The sequence below is a fragment of the Pteropus medius genome, unplaced genomic scaffold, assembly GCF_902729225.1.
Source record: "Pteropus medius unplaced genomic scaffold, Ma_sr-lr_union100, whole genome shotgun sequence".
NCBI lineage: Eukaryota > Metazoa > Chordata > Mammalia > Chiroptera > Pteropodidae > Pteropus > Pteropus medius.
The window spans coordinates 26,587,577-26,608,106 of record NW_024344378.1 but is presented as its reverse complement, the minus strand read 5'-3'; the positions used below and the strand labels follow the sequence as shown (position 1 = coordinate 26,608,106).

Here is a 20,530-nt window from a genome sequence, read left to right as displayed (position 1 = left end):
AAAATTTGAACATTCACTGAGGTATAATTAGGGGAGAAGGGGAGTTTTAGGTGATAAGAGGTTGCCCCTCCAAACACAGAATTGTAGTATGTAGGGAGTAATCATTTATTTAACCAATGATTTTTAAGGTGCTGTACCAGGCATTGAAGGATACAAAGGTGAATAAGACAGAGCTTCTACCTTAGACAGACTAATACACAGTGAAGGACATTGAAATATAAGCAGATAAATTAAAATTCAGAATTATAGTGAAGCTAATATTTACCAAGTATCTGCTATGTGCCAGACATTGTATAACACCTTACATATGTCATCACATTTAATCCTTACAATAACCTTATGAAGTGAAGATTTAGCCAGGTTAATTCTCCAAAGTTCACATAGCTAGTTTAAGGAGAGTCTAATCCCTGAACCCTCTCTCTTAACCACTACTGCAGAGGTATAAAGTACATAATATGAGAACACAGAAAAGGAAGAAACTTACTGTGCCTGAGGGAAGTGGATAGGTTTCATCCCAGACATACATTTAAGCTGGATCAAGGATAAATGGTTAGAAGGACTGGTCTTCCTAGGTGGTCTCCCATTCAAGTACTAACCAGGCCCGTCCCTGCTTAGCTTCTGAGATTAGACAAGGACTTTGTTTTTTAAGGTGGGGGAAATGTCAGAAGGCATTCTAGAAGGAGAGAAGAGCCTTTGCAAAGGTCAGGCATCAACAAAGAGCGATATATTCAGGGTGACTGGAGTGCCAGTGAGGCTTAGTGGTCAGCAGTAGTATGCTGTATGCAAAGAAGGGCATCAAATGATTACAGGCTGTGAGGAGAGTCAGGGTCAGAATTGCATTTTAGAAAGAGGCCTAAGGATCCATGTGGAGGATGGGCTACACAAAAAGAAGTCAAGCTCAAGGGCAGGGATTTCTGGTGCAAGATGGGAATCAAAGCACTACCCACCAATTCCCATTGGAATAATCAAGCAAATACAAAAGGAAACATTTTACATTACTGTTGGAAATCAAGATAAGATGCCATCTACATACCAGAAGGCACTATGGCAAAAGACATACCTGATCTCGCTGTTCAGACTCATCTAAAAATGTTTGAAAAATATTGAAGTTCAGCTGACACCCTCCCCCGCTCCCCTACTAAGTTAATAATAGACAAAATAAGAATTTAATGGGAAGATTTTTTTCAAAGAGAAAGATAATATTAGGATATATGGCTAAAAGGGAAAATTTAACCAAGAATATAGTCATGAATGATTATGCACCAGATAACATAGCATCAAAATAGATAAAGCCAAAGCTTCTAGAAATACAGAAAAAAGTTCAAAATTGCAACCATAATAGGAGGCTTTAATATACCTCTTTCTTCTTAATAGATCTAATTAACAAAAGAAAACATGGTTAATGTATTAAAGTATAATTGAAAGCTTGAGTTAAATATCACACTTTGAATCCCATAAACTTTAAATTTATCACATCCTAATCAACAAGAAAATCTCCACACATTCCAAAAGCTAAAAATTGTCCAGCCTATATTTACTAACCTCAGTGCAATTGATAAAAGGGAAAACAAACAAAAAGTAAACTATTTGGAATTATTAAACACTATATGAAATTGTTTGGGCCACAAAAGAATATAAAATTGCAGTTACAGATTCTTCAGGAAATAATTAGAACACTACATATCTAAACTTGTGGAGAAAAGTACTCAGAAGAAAATGTGAAGCCTCAAGTATTTATATTAAACCAACAAAAAAATAAAAATTACTTAAATAAACTTTATTCAAGAAGCTGTAATAGTTACCAAAAAATAAATTTAAGGAAAATATAAGGAAAGATGAAATGCAGCAGCTCACAGAGTAAATTAATTGAATTTAAGAAATGGTTCATTTTTAAAACCAGTAAAACTTATTTCTGACAAGTTTAATCAATGTAAGAAAAATATAAATGTACAACATAAGAAATGAGAAAGGACATACAAACACAAAAAATTTTTCAAATCTCTATTAAACAGACAATTTTCTGAAACTACATTTATATATTAAAAAATTTTTAATGAAAAAATGATAAGCCTAGTAGTATAATAACCAAAGAGGGAAAATTTTTAATGTATAAAAAAATATTCCCCCAAAGATATCATGTCATAGCCCCATGTGGTTTCACAGGTAGTTTCTTGCAAATCTTAAAGATTGTTCTTTAGCATATACATAACATATGCTAAAGAACATAGAAAAAAAGGGGAATGTTTCCCATTTCATTTTACCAAACCTGAAAAAATGCAAAATCACATAATTATCAAACATATAGAGACTTAAAATCCTGAATAAAATATCAAAAATTATAATCCAGAAGTATATTTTTAGAATATCTTAATTTATAATTCAATTAATGTAATTCACCATGTTAAACTAAAAATATAAAGGTATGTGATTATCTCAAAGGACACAGAAAAAGCATTTGACATGCAATTCTCAGCAAACTAGGAATAGAAGGGAACTTTCTCAATACGATGAAAAATACCTATGAAAAACCTAAAACTAATATCAAACTCATTGGTGAAAGTCTGAATGTTTGTCAGCTAAGATCAGGAACGAGACAATAATGTTTACTCTCATCAGTTCTAGTCGCCATTGTATTAGAGAATCTAGCCAGTGAGACAGCCAAGAAAAAGAAATTAAAAGCATCCAAATTGGGAAGGAAAAAGTAAAACTGTTTTTATCTACAGATGGCCTGTTTGTCTATATAAAAATATAACAGAATCTATAAAAATGCTACTAGAACTAATAAGGCAGTTTAGCAACATTGCAGGATACGAGAACAATACGTAAAAAATCTATTGTATTTCTATATATATTAGTAGTGAAAATTAAAATTGAAATTTTAAAAATAATATCATTCAAAATAGCAACAAAAAATTAAATATTTTAGAGAAATATCCTACACAAGATGTGGAAGACCTATCCACTGAAAACTACAAAACAATGAGGAAAAAGTTAAAGAACTAAATGCATTGACAGATATATATATTTCTGGGTTAGAAAACTCAGTGTAGTTAAGATAGCAATTTTTCCCAAACTAATCTGTAGATTCAACACAATCCCAATTGAAATCTCAATAGTTGTATTTATTTACTTATTTATTTTTAAATAAAATAACAAGTTAATTCTAAAATTCATATGGAAATGCAAGAGACCTAAAATAATCAAAACAACTCTGAAAAAGAACAAAGTTGGAAGACTCACACTAACTGATTTGAAGTCTCACTAAAGAGCTACAATAATCAAGACAGTGTAGTATTGACTTAAAGATGAATAAATTGATCAATGAAACAGAACAGAAAATCCAGAAGAAAAAATGCACATACGTGGACAACTTATTTTTGACAAAGGTGCAAAGGGGTAAAAATTCTACAAAAAAAAAAAAAGTTTTTTTGACAAATGATGCTGGAAAACTCGAATATCTCTATATAAAAAAACAGCAACAACTGATCTATACCTTGTACCATATACAAAGATTAACTCAAAGTGGATCATAGACCTAAATGTAAAACCTAAATGTATAAAATTTTTAGAAGAAAACACAGGAGACTATCTTCGTAACCTTGGGTTGAGCATAGATTTCTCAAGTATGACAATGAAGTACAATCTATAAAAGAAAAAAATAGATAAATTGCACTTCATTGACATTAAAAACTTTTCTTCTGCAAAAGACACTTAAGAAATAAAAAGACAAGCTACAGAAAGAAAATATTTTCAAAGCATATACCTAATAAAAGACATATCCAGGATATATAAAGAACTCTCAAAATTCAATAGTAAGAAAACAAAGAACCCAATTTTTTTTAATAGGCAAAAATATTTCAACAGCCACTTCACCAAAAAAGGTATATGGATGGCAAATAAGCACATAAAAAGATGTTCAACATTACTGGTCATTATAAAAATGCAAATTAAAACCATAATGTAATACCACTACAGACTTTTTAGAATAGCTGAAATTCAAAAGACTGACCATAGCAAGTGTTGGCAGGGATATGAAGAAACTGAAACTTTCATACAATGCTGAAGGAAATGTTACATGGTACCACCGTTTTGAAAAATAGGCTGTTTCTTAAAAATAAATACTCTTCTCAGTTTTTCCACCATCGATTGTTTTGCCCATTCTAGAACTTCATCTAAACGGAATTATACAGTATGTATCATTTTGTGGAAAGCTTCTTTTACTCATTAGAATGTGTTTGAAATGGATCTGTGTTTGCTTTCATGATATATTCCAAATCCAAATATTTCTCACCACCTCTACCACTACTATGTTGGTCTAAGTCAGCATTATCTATTGCCTGGGTCACTGCGATAGTCTCCTATGTGGTGTCTCCGCTTTTATCCTTGCCTCCTACAACCTATTTTCCAAAGAACAGCTGAAGTTACCTTTTCAAAAATGCAAACCTCATCATATTACTGCTTTCCTCAGAAACTTCCAATGTCTTTAAATAAAATAAAGTACAAATTCCTTACCATAATATGCAAGCCCTTTCATGATCTGACTTCCAGCTACCTCGTCAACATCCATGTCCTCTACTTTCCTGCTTACTCATTCTGCTCAGCATTGCTGGCCTCCTTGGTGTTATTCAAATGTGCCAAAATGTTCCTCATCAGGGCCTTTCTCTTTGCTGTTCCCTCTGCATGGAACATTCTTCCTCCAGATACTTTCCCCCTCATTTGTTCAGCACCCTATCAGAGGCAACTTCCTCGAAAACTGTGTCTAAAATAACATGCTGCCCATCATTTTCTACCTGTTGCCTTCCCTTACTTCACTGTACACATTACTACTTGACTTCATATTTAATATATATTGGTTTGTTTCTTTATTGTCTCTCCAATATACTCATTCACACACATATTCACATACACATACACTATTTTATTTATCACTACATCCCCAGCACCTCAAAAAGTGCCTGGCATATAGTAGAAGCTCAATAATTTGTTGAATTCGTAAACTTCCTGTAGACTTCTGCCTAAACTTGAGTTATACTAATTTACCATTCTTTACTATTTCTTCTGCTTTTCCTAAGTTAATAGTTATGGCAGACATTGTTCATTGTCTACCCGTCACTTAAACTTCACACCCCACTTCCATAGCAATAAAACTTTGATTAGTTCAGATAACCATAGAGCTATCAGTCTATCCCAGTCCCAAGCAAAGAATCATGATTCATCTAAACCAGTCATGGTAATGCTATTCTACTTTGCCACAGGTTGTTATACAGTTAACATGTGTTCTGATTTTGTCAAAAGAAAAGTTAACCAAAAGATTTATCTTCTCAAATAAAAAGACAGAGTTTTGGAAGTCACTAGTCTTTAGTACCTGTCTCTTCCTTCTTTCTTGGGATATGGGTGTGAAGATATAATATTTAGGGCTGTGGCAGCTATCTTATAACCATGAAATGACATGCATGAAGACTGAAAGTCAACTCAATGAGGACAGCAGAATGGAAAGGTAGAAAGACAGTAGGTCCTTGATGACATCACTGCACCAGTGATTAAACCTAGAGCTGCCCTTTTCTAATGTTCCTATTAAATAAACAGTAAATGTTCTTATGGTTTAAGCTATTGTTAGTTAGGTTTTCCTTTATTAATAGTCAAATGAAATTCTAATTAATTCAATTATTTTATTTGTGAATGTGTTTTGAAGACAAATGTCTTGTCCTTTATGTAGAACATCCTGAATATAGAACAAGGGGAAGGAAGGAGGGAGAGAAGGAAAGGAGAAACAACTCAACTAACTTGTGGATGAAATAATCCTAGAAGTTGGCTGAATTACAAGAAGGATCAGAAAGCAAAGAATATATACATATTTAATATCTTTCTCACTCATCACTTAGTCTCAACCCCCTCCCCTCTGTCTTTGTCTCATTCCTTCTACTAACATAGAAGGATCATAAATGAAGCCACTGCTTTCATAAATCTATCACCAAACTGTAAAACCTTTAATGGCTTCTTATAATCTATCAGATTATGTTGACCTTGTTAGCTTTCAAAGATTGTAAATCTAGTCACACCAATCCAATGGATTTACCTCTCACTATTTTCTTCTAATCTAAACCTTCCTGCTCAAATAAATAAAAACAAACTCTCCTTATTGTCCTCTTACTCTTTATTACATCTAAGCTATCAATCTCACGATCCCTAGTTGCTGGATGATATAATAGACAAAGTAAGTAGATATTTAAAACCCTAGCAAAAAGAGCAAGAGAAGGCACTTCAACTATAATGGACATACCCAGAATTCAGAATTTTCCAACCAGAATATCTGGAATAAACTGTTTTAATTTTATCATATATGCAAATTTTATGCTTTACAATTTTAGAATTGTTTTATTCTGAATTACATATGATAAATGTACATAATATATTTTCTTCTAAAGGTTAAATTAAGCACTGGCCTTTTATTTATTTATTTGTTAAGTTTATTGGGATAACATTGGTTAATACAATTATGTAATTTTCGAGTACACATTATAATTTGACATCTATATATTCTATTGTGTGATTACCATCCAGAGTTTAGTTTCCTTCAGTTACCATATATTTGATCCCCTTTACCCTCTTTACCCTCCCCAAAACTCCCTATATTTGACCCCCTTTACCCAGTAGAGGGATTGCTGGCCTTTTAAAACCCATCTCTCCTATCTAAATCCTTTACCATCCCTTGAGCCCATGTCAAAATCTCATCTTCTTCAAGTAACCTTTTCAGACCATGTAGGGTCTTTTTTTAAATTAAATTAAATTTTTACAGTTTTTAAACTCAAGTTTTCACTTAAATATATATATTCACTTAAATATGTATATATATATACATATATATATACACATGTATATATATATATATATGTACACACATACATACGGTATATATAACAGTATTATAAACTGTTCTATGTGAGTTATAGCTTATTCCCCTTATTAGACTCAAAATTGCCTACTCACAAATAAATTCTCTAGAATACATTGTACTTTTTTTTTTTACTCTTCCACATTGCAACTAGAATGGTAAGTATGCAATGAATTCATGTTGAATGGAAAAATACAGAAGCCCTGTCCTGCCAGTTTACGTGACCAACATGCAAGTAATATTTAAATATAAATGTTTTATGTTTCAAGAGTTATCAACAAGGTATTAGGCTAAAGATAAATCCTGGATTAAGTTGTAAGGCAGGATATTATAGCAGCATCAATAAATGAAGAACCAAATCCTCCTTTAGGAAATTCTGCAATTTTAACCAAATGCTCCTTGGAAAGTCTTTCCTAACAGGAAAGGGAGGAACCACACAATAACTCGTTAACCATTCTCACCCAGTTGTCATCCTCCACCTTCACTCAGAACCACTACTACCTCCAATACCAAATCAAAAATAGGTGTTTTAAATCAGAATATAGATTGGCAACCAATAGCATTTATGCCATACCAAAATTGAATACCAACACATGCCCACCACCCTGCTGCCCTCTGACAGTTTGCTACCTGGCTCAGTGACAAAAATTGATAGCCAGCATGCTTCTTCCTCCACTCCAGTGTTAGTGGGCTGTCTTGCTCCATCTCTGTTTGGAAATTAGGCCAAAGAGGCTCTCCATGAGCCGTCTCAACATGCCAAAGGGAAGGGAGGAGGAATTTTGGCACCCTGATTTTAAAAGGGTGCCAGACTATGATATAAAAGGAAAACAAAATTCTTCTCCAAATGTGGACACTGCCTGTTTTCTTTATTGTAGTCATTAGCTGATGTCTTTGGCAGACAACACATCAAATAACCTTTTCCAGGATGGGCTGATAGTCTTAGAAATATATTATCCAAAACAAAAACCTAAACTTCTAATTGTTTCTCAGTCTGCACCCCCACATTCACCAAGACACCTCACTTTTAAAAATATCTTGTTAACAAAGCAAGAGCCAAATTTATACTCCTGCTGTCCCCTTACCAATGGCAAGTAATTCAGATTTTTACTGTTCTTTTTGGTCTATTTTCTTAACCCCTCTAATGTAAAGAAACACTTTTTGTCACCACTTAACTACTGTATTTTCCATTTTCTGTTTCCTGGCCTCATTTTTCCTGTCCTCTACCTAAACAAAGGAAAATTTTAAAACTAAACTGAATTGTGGGTAATCTGTAATTGAGATTTTAAGGTGAGTTTGTTAAAATTGCATATAAATAGGATTTGACTCAATAGATCATTTATTTCTTTATAAATCTGAATATAGATGTGTTTAGTGTTTATTATAAAGTGTTTTTAAGGAGAAATGTAAAACATTTTCTCAGGAAACTTATATTTTGAAAGGTTGCACACTCAAATTATGCCAATGTCACATTATGATAAGGTAACAAAATTGAACTACTATAAACTTTTTTCTACTGGATTTAATAACAGTAATTTAATAGGCAATCCAAAGCTCCAACTTCAACTTTAATCAGTTCCAATGTCAAATCTCTGATTATTATATGCTCTACTTAATGAGTAACTAGCTGGAGAGGAAGATCTCAGTTTGATTGCAGCATGATATGTACAAACCAGACCACTGGTTTTTCTATTTTTAACACAGTTAAAGAGTAAAAAATATGTTTTAAAAGGCCATGGAAAAATATCACACAGTTAGGAGAATTGAAAAAATAAATGCTTCTAATTACAGGCTAAATTGCTCTCATATTCTGGGCTTGATTTTTCCTTAGGGTCTCAAAAAGATATAATATGACATTGAGCTACAGGAACAATAAATAACTTCCACCACCCTCTATATTATTTAAGCTTTGGTTATTTAATATGCGGACTAAGCCAAACAGATTCAAGCAAATCCATGTTTTGTTATTAACCTTTTCCTAAGAATTAATCAATATTTGAGTCTCAATTCTACTGTCATGAGCTATGTGACATTAAAAATACGATTAGCTTTTCTGGGTCTCAGTTTTCTCATTTGTAAAATAGAAATAATAACCCACCTCACAAGGCTGTTGTGAGGATTAAATGAGAGAATATATATGAAATACCTAGTTCAGTGCCTAGAATCTAGGGAACTTCCTTCAAACCCCTCCCCATCTCTAAACTTCCATTCTTACTATTATGAGCCAATAGGGATATATGTGAGCATCCCTTTTATCCCTCTGTAGAAATTAGTTAAATGAGTATCTTTTCATTTATAGATGTACTTGCAAAAATATCATGTGCATGTAATTCTAATTTGCATTAATAGCATTATAGATTTCATTATTTTTCTTAGTCTTTTTGAGGGGGGGTTGAGGCTTGGAGTTCTTTATTGTTTATTATTGTGGTTTGGGAAAAATATAAAATCTGGTATAGTTCTTCATAGCCCCTTTTCAAAAGCAAATTCAAAAGTGAGATTTTTTAAGTCAGGTATGCCCAGACTTGCTTGGAACAACTTTATCTGAAGAGATTAGATGTACATGAAAAGCAAATACATGATGAAAGAGTGCAGGGGTTTGTTTGTTTGTTTTTATATATAGAGACCTTTTTTTTTCCTTTTCTTTTTTGGCAGAGGTAAGTGGGTGGGGTGGATGCCCCAAGTGCCCAGGGTTGAGTTAATCGTATTCTTCACTTCACGGCCCATTATCATTGTTGTTCTGTGCAAGGCCTCACCCTTATTTTATGTATTTATTCCCGTTAGTTTCTATTTCTCATGCCTTTCTCCTTCATCCCCCCATAGGCAACCATGCTAATGAGTGGAATGGGTATCTTTTGGCTTGTTATTGGACTTATAAAACATGTTGTTTTATGTAAAGATAATTTTAATTTCTTTAAATGGTATTATGCTATATCTTTCCATTTCTTATGTTTTCATTCTACACTAATGCTTTTAGTTCATCTATATTGCCACTGTAAATCTACTTAGCTATTTCTAATTCTTGCTTTGTTCTCATGTATTCAACCACATTTTACCCAACCACTTTCCCAGTAATAGACACTCAAGAGAGCATCCAACCACCTATCTTATATATAATGCTGAAATGAAAATTCTTATACGAGTTCCCACATTTACCTGTGTGAAATTTCTTTGGCATACATATCCAGGAGCAATTTTGCTACATATATATATATAGCAAAGGTATATATACCTTTAATTTTATCGAGTACTGCTGAATTACACTTGCTACCAGTACCAGAGAGTTCCTATAACTTTAAACTTGCCCTAATATAGCTTTCTAATAAATGGAAAGTGGTATCTCATTGTTTTAACTTGCATTTCTCTAATTATTGATGCAGCTGAATGTCTCTTAATTTGCTTATTGGAGTTTCCTGTACTGTAGATTAGGCAATTCATGTTCCTATCCTTTGCACATTTTCCTATTAGAATTGTCTTTTTTTGTTGTTGACTTGTACGAGTTTCTTGGATATATTAGATATTAATTTTTTGTCAATTTTAAATTTTGAAAATGTATTCTCATTATATCATCTACTATTTTTGTCCATAGTTTCCTTTGCAGAAATCCTTAATTTTGACGTAATATCATTGTCTTATACTTTATGCTTTTGGAGTTTTGTTGTCTTCCCTTGCCCCTGGCTCGCAAAAAAAAAAAAATTATCCTAAGTTTTCTTCTACTAGTTTTATAATTTACCTTTCTCATTTTGGTCTTTCAACCATCTGGAATCCTACTCTTAGGTAGGGATTCAGTTTTATTTTTCTTCATATTTGGAGCCAGTTTTCCCAACAACATTGCTAATAAAACGATCATCTTCATTGCATATTAAATTCTGGTGTCACCTTCATTGCATATTAAATTCTCAGTATACAGGGTCTGTCTCTGAGCTTTTAGTTATATTCCTTAGATCTGTCTATTCTTGTACCAATACCACACTGTTTTTATTATTATGGTTTATAATGTGTCTTAATATCTCAAAGGATGAGTCCTCTTTTTTTTTTACTTTTCTTTTTGATTATTGTCTTTTTTAGTTTCTGCATCAAGAGGGAAGCTAAGAGCTGCTCTCTGAAAAACCAATCTACAAAATACCTGTGTAATTGCAAAAAAAAGAATAATTATGATGTATATTACAGCCAAAAAGCTATGAAGAAAGGTATATATACACAAGATGTTGATATGAGACTGACTCAGCCATTAGCAAACCTAGGAATCTAGAGTGGCTAGGTAATTGATATGGTTAGGGAAATGAGCTTAGAGATCACAATCTTTGTGTTTGTTTGTTTTTAAATGTAAGATTTAAAATGGTACTTTAAAAAAAATTGACTGCATCATAGTAAAATGGTGTTTAGAAAGGGTTCATCTACCTGTTTTAATAAAGTTATGTTTTTTAAAGCAAAACTACTATATCAAAAGCCATTTCTGATGCAAAATTAACAAGCTGAAATTTGGTGATTTAACATAAAAGCTCTTAAAAATTAATTTTTGTGAAGTAAAATTTACCCTCCGAAAACTACTAATGCTGTTTTATATTTTTACTATATACAGCTTGCCCATAGTGGAAAGGAAATTCATTTTTTTAAACAAACATGGAGCAAATTATCTTTAAACCTCATTCCTAAATAAAGAAGATTCTATTAAAATTCATGCTATTATAAAAACAACTGAGAAATTGTGTGTTATTAAAAATAACTATTCCTTAGATACTCCCACAGGTACATATGCTGACTCCATTTAAATTACGTTTATCCTTGAGAGTGAACATTTTAGTGCTAACCTATATAGCTATGTAAATATATACTTTTGTTATAAAATATACACGTATATATCCTAAAAACTAAAATTAGTTCCAACAACAATCAGGCTATATCTAGGAATAAAGCAATTAATAGATCAAAATATTGTATTTGTATAACCAGGATGTCTTATAATTCAAAAATTAATGCACACACACAAAATGAATGTACAAACAAATATAAATGCAACATTTAAAAATATTTTAAATATATTTTTATTTAAATATATGCTATTACATATTCACAAGAAAGGCTAAAATAAAAAAAAACTGACTGTATCAAGTGTTAGAGAGGATGCAGAGCAACTAGAATTCTTATACACTGCTGGTTGGGAATGTATAATAGTGCAACCACTTTGAAAAACTGGCAGTTTCTAATAACATTTATCATATACATCCTATGACGCAGCAATTCCACTTTTAAGCATCTAACCAAGAAAAACTAAAATACAAATCCACTCAAAGACTTGTGCACGTCTTCAAAGCAGTTTTATTCATAACAGCAAAAATATTGGAAACAGCCTACATGTCCATCAATGAGAAGATAAACAAATTGTGGTATGTACCGTGGAATACCACCCCACAATAAGAAGAAATGAACTACTGATGCTCCCAACAACATGGGTGATCTACAGACATTATGCTGAGTAAAAGAAGCAAGACACAATAATCTAAGATGGTTACCGTGGTTGCAGCTGAGGCAGAGGTAAGGGGAAGAATAACTGAGAAGGGCTATGAGGGAACTTTCTAGGAGAATGAAAATGTTCTAGGTCTTGATTTGAGTGGTGTTCACAAAAGTACACATGGGTAGAGTCATTGAGCTGTATACTTAAAATTTATGTATTTTATTATATGTAAGTTTACCTCAATAAATGACTGAAAAAATGTAAACACACATGCATGACTGTGCACACACACGCATACACACACACACACACCTCAATTCTTAGAAGTTCCTTTCTAATGATTGCTATAATTGTTTTAAATTACTCTCACTTCTCCCATAAAAGTGAGTATTTAGGTTTCTAATACCACCTATGTTGTCTAATCCTTCTCAGAGAAAAACAATTGAATTGCTTCAAGGGACACATCTCAATGTCAATGATTCCCATTCGGTGTTTTCCAGTTGTCTTCAAAAACCAACACTGTTTATGTTCCTTTTCTCCAAAAACAATGAATTACTGGAATCTGTGATAGCAGTTTTCAAACTGGCACCCAAGGGGCAGTTTGGCAGTTTCAGAGGGAAAAAACAGTGAAAGTATTTTGTTCACACAATAAATTTGAAGTTTAGATTATATTTTTCACAGTGAGCCAACTCTAGTCTTAAAAATTGTGCTATTCTTAAAAGTTTCATATGCTTTAAGGATGGCATGTGTTAATACATCTCAGATAAAATTCAGTAAATGGGGTAAAGTTCATCTGAACTTACTTTTTTTCATCATTTGGCATCAATTTTCATGTTGGTAAAATTTGTAATTTTTTACTATTATGTTGAGTTATATCTATGATTCAAAATATATATCTGTCAATAAAATTGCAATAAAGCTGGAAATATATATGTACATACGTATATAACAAAGCTCAATAGTGGTTCATTAAGGAATATGAATAGTGATAAAAATTATAACAGAAATGTTATCATTAAGAATTATATCACAAGTCTACAGGGTGAATACAGAATTTGAGATGGTTTAGGGACATCTCTGAATATGATTATTCCGTACAAAAACTGCAAAAGAAAAGTGCAACTAAGTATGATGACTGATATCTGAATATAAGATTTTTAAAAACTGACAACCCATTTTCTCTCAGTGTCCAGAGCATTATCTGTTATGGAAATTTGTCAGATACTTCATGCCATTAAAACACTAGGGTTATTTTTAATTAAAGTACCATGATCTCTCCAGTAGGCCAAATATACACAAAATAATGCTTTCCATTCTTAAAGTGAGGAATTTTGGTTGCTAAAGGCAAAAAAAAAAAAAAAAAGTTAACATTACAGAGGCATTACTCAAAGTTCCATTCCTTGTAGTAAAAGCAGAAGTTGGAGTGTAATAAGAGCCAAAATCAATAAAATTGATGCCTTTCTCTTAGAAAGAAAGCATAATGAGCTACTAAGCAAACTCCTTTATCAAATAACACATTGAATTTTGAATATCTGGAATATAGCTATGGAAGGCAATTATGGTCATATATCCAGGCTGAAAGATACTTCACTGAATAGTTGCTCAAAACCATTGAAATTATGAATCAATTCAACATTATTTTAGATGATTATATACATAATTAAATACATTATACATTATATATATATTACCTACATCTCTATTCAATGATAGAGATGCACCTAATGGCTTTATAGGTTTATCATTGAAAATGCATGCTATAAAGAAGAGACTATGGTTAACAATTATTTTGTGAGTTCATGATGTTAACTGGAAAATGTATGGTGGATTTAGTAGTAATGGAATACCACTATATATTAGAGCAAGGGATGTGCTGCTAAGCAAATAAAGGCTGTGGCACCTAACCGCCAATCCACAGGCTGCTGTTGTCAGTTACAGAGCACAGTAGGCTATCTCCATATAGCACCTGGTCCTCACTCAATGTGAAAGACTAGCAACACTTGTGACAATGATCAATGTTAAATATTTTAAATTTGCAAGGAGAAGTAATTTCAAAAAGAGTAAAACTGTATTTTTTCATGCTGAAGTGTGCCAGGTGATCGCACGAGTGTGTAAAATGAAGACTGAGAAGAAAATGTTGTTCCATCTATTCTGAATAGGGTGATCGATTCTGCTCATGATGTAAAGACCATTTTAAAATTTTCAAATGGCTTCCTTGAGCTGCTTATCTCAGATGTATACCTAGTATCTTGACTAGCCAGAACCTCTTGTTTAAGGTACAAATATCATGATGTTTATAATGCTGAAATTGAAGTACTAAGATTTCATAAAAAAACTGAATTGTAGTAAAAGCGGTTCAATAGTCAAGATATCACTCTGACAACACTTGATCTCATTACTCTTTTTAAAAAAGAACCAGATGCTCCAACAGAATATCAAGAAATATTTCTTAGAGCCACACACCACCAAAGAGTGTGTCATTAGACATTCAAACGTTTGAAATATTTGAAACATTAGCATCTGACCGAGAAGAGAACCAAATGTGCTGTTCAGAGAAAAATCTTTCTGACATTTTTGGATCTGTATTCAATCCAAACATCCAAAACTATCTGACAAAGTCTGCAAACATTCATTCTCACTTCTGATGACTTGTAATTGTGAATTAGCATTTTCTAATTTAGAAGACAATAAAGAGTAAGGAAAGAAAACATTTGCATAAAGTCTGACATACAGTTCAGGTCATCCATGATCAAACCTGTCAGGAATTATTATTAATAATTTTAACATGCTTTATTTTTTTTAATGCCAATAGAATTTTAAACCTAAAACTGGTGATTTGCATATGCTCTAAAAATCCATTAAGTGGTCCATGGACATCAAAAGTTAGAGAAACACAGATTGATGATAAGTGTGATGACAAGGTATTTTTCTCCGTGCTTCTGGGTAACACTGATTCACAAGTAGCATCCAAGGTTTTAGGTACGAAGTAAAAGAAAAGAGTCATTCTCTTCTTAGATGAGTCAAGGGAATGGGTATTATTACCATATTATACTATTTTTATAAACAAAAAAAAACTGTCATTTGGGTAAGTAAAATGAACAGTCATATAAACTGTACACACCAGAAGCAGACCTAACTCAGATCTTCTCACCCCTAATTCAGACCCTAATCCACCATTCTTTCTCAGAATTGGAGCCTTTTGGGTGCACTTGGTATAGTACAATGCTTTAATTATTTAAACCATCAATTTAGAGAAATACTTATCCTGGAATTCTAACTGGATTGATGGCTACTAACTGAACTTCCTATATCACACCTAGGTGCTAGATGTTCAGCTGTCACTGAGAAACTTCCTTATACCCCACAATATTGTCTTCTTCCTGCTGCCTTGAGAGAGCGTTCAATGTAGCTCAAAGCAATGCCTATTTGAGTCCAGAGCTCTCTTATTCTAATGGCACTCTATTCCCTGGACTGCGTACAAAGCACCAGTTTTTCTCACTACCCCACAACGTGCCCCTTCTCCCTCCCCCATTTTACTTCCAGACCTTGACATAAGATAAAGAAGTATCTAAACACTGGGTACTTTTTAAAAAATAGTTCTTTTAAAGACTTAAACCAGCATTGCAGTTTGCGGTTGAGCTGCAGGTTCGTACTCAATTTGGCAGTCTCTAAAAATCAGAACTATTTCCACTAGATGGCTGTCTTTACCAAGAACTATGTTCTTGTACAGAACTACGTTCTGTAAGAACTATGCCAGCTGGTGGTAATTTGCAAGTTTTAAAGCCTGTCTTTTACAGAAGTAAGTAAGTATATATGCGGCCATTTAGTAGACTTACACAAGTTTCTATCATTTCATTTTTTAGGTCCCACTTTAGAAAAAGTCAATAAATATTAAAAGTGTAATGGGCTTTTAAAAAATAGAAGGGAAATTTTGTTTCTGGTTGAAATTCTTTTTTTTTTTTCTTTTTTAATTAAAATATATTTGACCTTTCACATTGTGTAAATTGAAGTATAAAACGTTTATTTCTTACATTTATATATTGTAATGTGATTGCCATTGTAGTGATAATTAGCACTTCTATCACATTACATAATTATCATTTATTTTTAGTAACTGGAATAATTAAGTTCTAGCCTCTTAGCAAGTTTGATGATTATAATACAATGTTGTTTATATTCACAATACTGTGCATTAGATTTCTAGGACTTATTTACTATTCGTTGCAAGTTTATAGGCTTAAACAACATCTGAAAAATTTCTTAAAGAAATAAGGACGTTCACCCAGAAAAAAGTCTGAAAGACATATATAAAAATTATTTCTTTGTAATTATTGTTCATATTCTCAGGTCAAAAAGTACTTGTTGATTATAAAAATTAAGTGTTCAATATTTGGGGAAAGAAATTGGCTATTTCTATTTAGTGCTGGCATTTGTTTTGCATCTTTTCTTCAGGAGATAAAGGTATTTTTAAGTTAAAATATAATCTATTGAGTAGAATTTATCATATCCAACAATTCCTACTCTGATCATCAATGAAATTTTTTTCTCCCCTCGCATGCTTGGTTATTTATTAGTTTTCACTGTGACTCGTTATTTGAGTTATGACTTATTTAGAGTTATGTTACTTTATTTCCTAACATTTTAGGCTTTTCTAGTTAACAGTTTTTATTTATTTATTTATTTTTTAGGCGAGGCATCCCTTGGTTGACTTCACAGATTGCAAGGACCTTGTCAGCTTACAATCCTTTATTTATTTACTTATTTATTTTATGCCTACAGCACCTGGTCTTCTTAGGTGTCTCTCATCCAAGTACTAACCAGGCCCGGCCCTGCTTAGCTTCCGAGATCAGAGGGGATCCAGCTTGTTCAGGTAGTATGGCTGTAGACTAGTTAACAGTTTTTGATTTCTAACTGGATTCATGATGGTCAGAGAACACATTCTGTATGATTTCAAGCCTTTGAAAATTTGATGAGGTATGCATTATGACCCAGCATATGGTCAATTCTGATAAATGTTCCACATGTACTTGAAGTGAATGCGCATTCTGTTGGTGTGTGTTATGATCTATGTATGTCAGTTAGGTTGTTTTATTAATTATATTGTCCAGTTCTTCTTTATATTTACTGATATTTTGTCTGCTTGCTCTATCAGCTATTGACAGAGCCATGTTAAAATGTCCCACGATGACAGCAGATTTCCCTATTTCTCCTTTTAGTTCTGTCAAATTTTGCTTCAAATATTTTGAAGCCATCTTATTAGGTGTAAATAGGTATTAAATTGTTATATCTTCCTGAAGGATTCACCTCTTTAAAATTATTAAATATTTCTTTTTATTCCTAGTAATTTTTTGCCTTAAAGTGTTCTTATCTGATACTGATATAGATGCATCAGTTTTCTTTTGATTAGCATTTGCACAATATACTTTTTAATTCTTTTACTTTCAAATGTTCTATGTTCTTATATAAAGGCATGTTTCTTATAAGCAGTATATAGTAGGGTTTTGTTGTATCCAATCTGATGCTTTTTAATTGGAATATTTCATCCATTTACATGTAGTGTAATTAAGTGTACATTTAATGTAATGATTAATATATAATGATAATGTCTACTATCTTATTACTTGTTTTATATCGCACCCAGATGGTTTTTATCTTTTATTTTTTATCTTTCTTGAGGTTAATTAAATAATGCTATATTATTCTTGTTTCCTATCTACTATTTATACTTTTTTAGCTATTCTTTTAGAAGTTAACCTAATACTATAATTTATTACAGTCTGTAAATTTTTTAGGGCTGCCATAAAAAGTACTACAAACTAGGTGGCTTAAAGCTACAGAAATGTATTCTGTCATAGTTCTGGAGGCTAGAAGTCCTAATATCAAGTATCAGCAAGGTCGGTTCTTTCTGAGGGCTTCGAGGAAGAACTATTATATGCCTCTCTCATAGCTTCTAGTGATAGCCAGCAATTCTTGGCATCCCTCGGCTTATAAATGTATCATTCAATCTCTATCTACATCTTCATATGGCATTCTCTCTATGTTTCTGTGTCCTCACAAGGTCATTTTCTTATTGGATTATGGTCCCATCCTATGCCAGTATGACTTCATCTCTACTTCACCAACTCCATCTGCAATGACCGTATTTCCAAATAAGGTCACATTCTGATTGTAGGGGGTTAGAATTTCAACATATACTTCTGGAGAAACACAACTTAACACACAACACAGCCTAGAATTAATGATTACTTTTACTATTTCCCTGACAATGTTGAGAATTTAAAACACTAACTGTATTTACCTTTTCCTGCCATTTGTGGTATTGTTCTTGTGCATTTAATTTTACATATTTTAAATTGTAAAGAACATTACTGTTCTTTTATACAATCAAAGTCCATTCATATTTACCCATATGTTTATCTTTTTAATTGACCTTTACTTTTTCTGCATTTTCTTTTTCAAAACATCTTGCAGCATTTGCTCCTTTTTCTCCTTATCTGCTGGAAATTTTATTAAATGTATGTTAGACCTATTGGCTATGTCCCATTTGTCTCTGGTGAAATTTTGTTTTTCTTAATCTATTTTCTCCTTTTTCTCTATTTTCTTGAATATATTTGACATAATTATATTTAAAAATTTGACTGATATTTATATTTCTGAATCACTTCCTATATTTTTGATCATTTTATCCTATTTCTTGATATGCCTGATACTCTTTGATTGACATTTAGATATTCTATTGAAAATTGTAGAAGCTCTGAATGATGAAGGAATCCCCAGAGAGGGTTCACCATTTCCTGTGCTAGGCAAGTAGAGTTAGATCACCTTAATCCAATTGAGGACTGAGCTGACTCAAGATTAGGGTGCAGTTTTCCTAAAGCTCTTTCTGCCTCTTCAGAACTCATACATACACCACACAACATAGCCTGCAGAGTTCCAACTAAAAGCCTGAGTAGTTCCCTAGTCCCCCTTTCCATGACTTATCTTGAACTCTAATCCTTGACTCCTCAGTAGCCTGGGACAGCCAGAAACTCCACTCTGCTTTTCGGAAACTTTCTGCCTAGCTGCTTAGCTTCCCGCCCTTCACAGCTTCAGAATTCAGCAAAATGGTTCAGAAAGAAACCTGACCACTAGGTTCAGTTTTCTTCTGCATCTCCAGCCTTCAATTTGTGTCTCTTTAGACCCACAGGATTGCCAAATGCTCTGATAGTTTCTCTGCCTTCCAGCAGCAGCCCTGTACTCAAGACTTTAATTGGGTTTTCAGCCACATTCCTTGAGCACAGAATTGTGAAATTCCCTATGGAAAACCATGGCTGCAGAATGCTAGTTCAGCTCTTTATGGTTTTCCCCTCTCCAGAATCTTGATGTCTCAAATTTGAAGTTGCCAAAAATGATTAAAGATATTTTTTAATCCAACTTCTGTAGTTATTCTTAAAGTGTGCATTTTTCTGCCCTAAGTTACCCTATCATGCTAAAAGTAGAAGTCCTAACCACAGAGTTTTAGAGCTTCCTCTTCAGTGAAACTATTGGTTTTGCTTCGAGAAGTTAGATTGCTGAATAGGAGAGTTTCTCATTTTTTAAATCAGGAATATAATGGTCTCTAAATCTCAACTGTATAGTAATTAGTGCACCCAATGGCAAAATGTGAATTAAATTAATGAAGAGAACTTGTCATAGAGCTATTTTGTAAGAAAACAAATTAGAAAAATATACAAAATTTAAAAACAAATATACAATTAATAAAGCATATTGAAAATAAGTTTTATTTAAGATTGAAGCGAAAAATCTTGGTAAGCTTTTCATAAAGACAGAAATGTTCTTATTATGTAAATGTATGGTCCATTAACCTAATAAAATAATTTGCAATTTAAAAAATTGAAGCAAAATGTTAAATTTATTTCATTTATTTCACATTGGTATAGATAACCTAACTAGAATATTTACAAAATAAAAATATAATTCTTTCAAAAGATGTTATACCTGTGAATTATTAGCAGAAGCTTCTTTTTTCACCTCAGGTGTACAGAATTGAATTGAGAATATTAATTTGATGGCAAGTTATTATCATCCATCCAGGTTAAGCCCCACCAAAAAAAATTTTTAATGTATTTATTGTCTTTCTTTTCTTAATCTCTATCCCCAGGCCCCAATTCCATTTTCTTTCTGCATCCCATCAAAAGCTTTCTCTCTCA

General features: G+C 32.5%; 1 pseudogene; it reads right to left on the bottom strand.

The window, feature by feature from the left end:
• Positions 1 to 17,111: 17,111 nt before the first annotated feature.
• LOC120610132 (uncharacterized) lies at positions 17,112 to 17,228 on the bottom strand (annotated as a pseudogene).
• Positions 17,229 to 20,530: the final 3,302 nt, after the last annotated feature.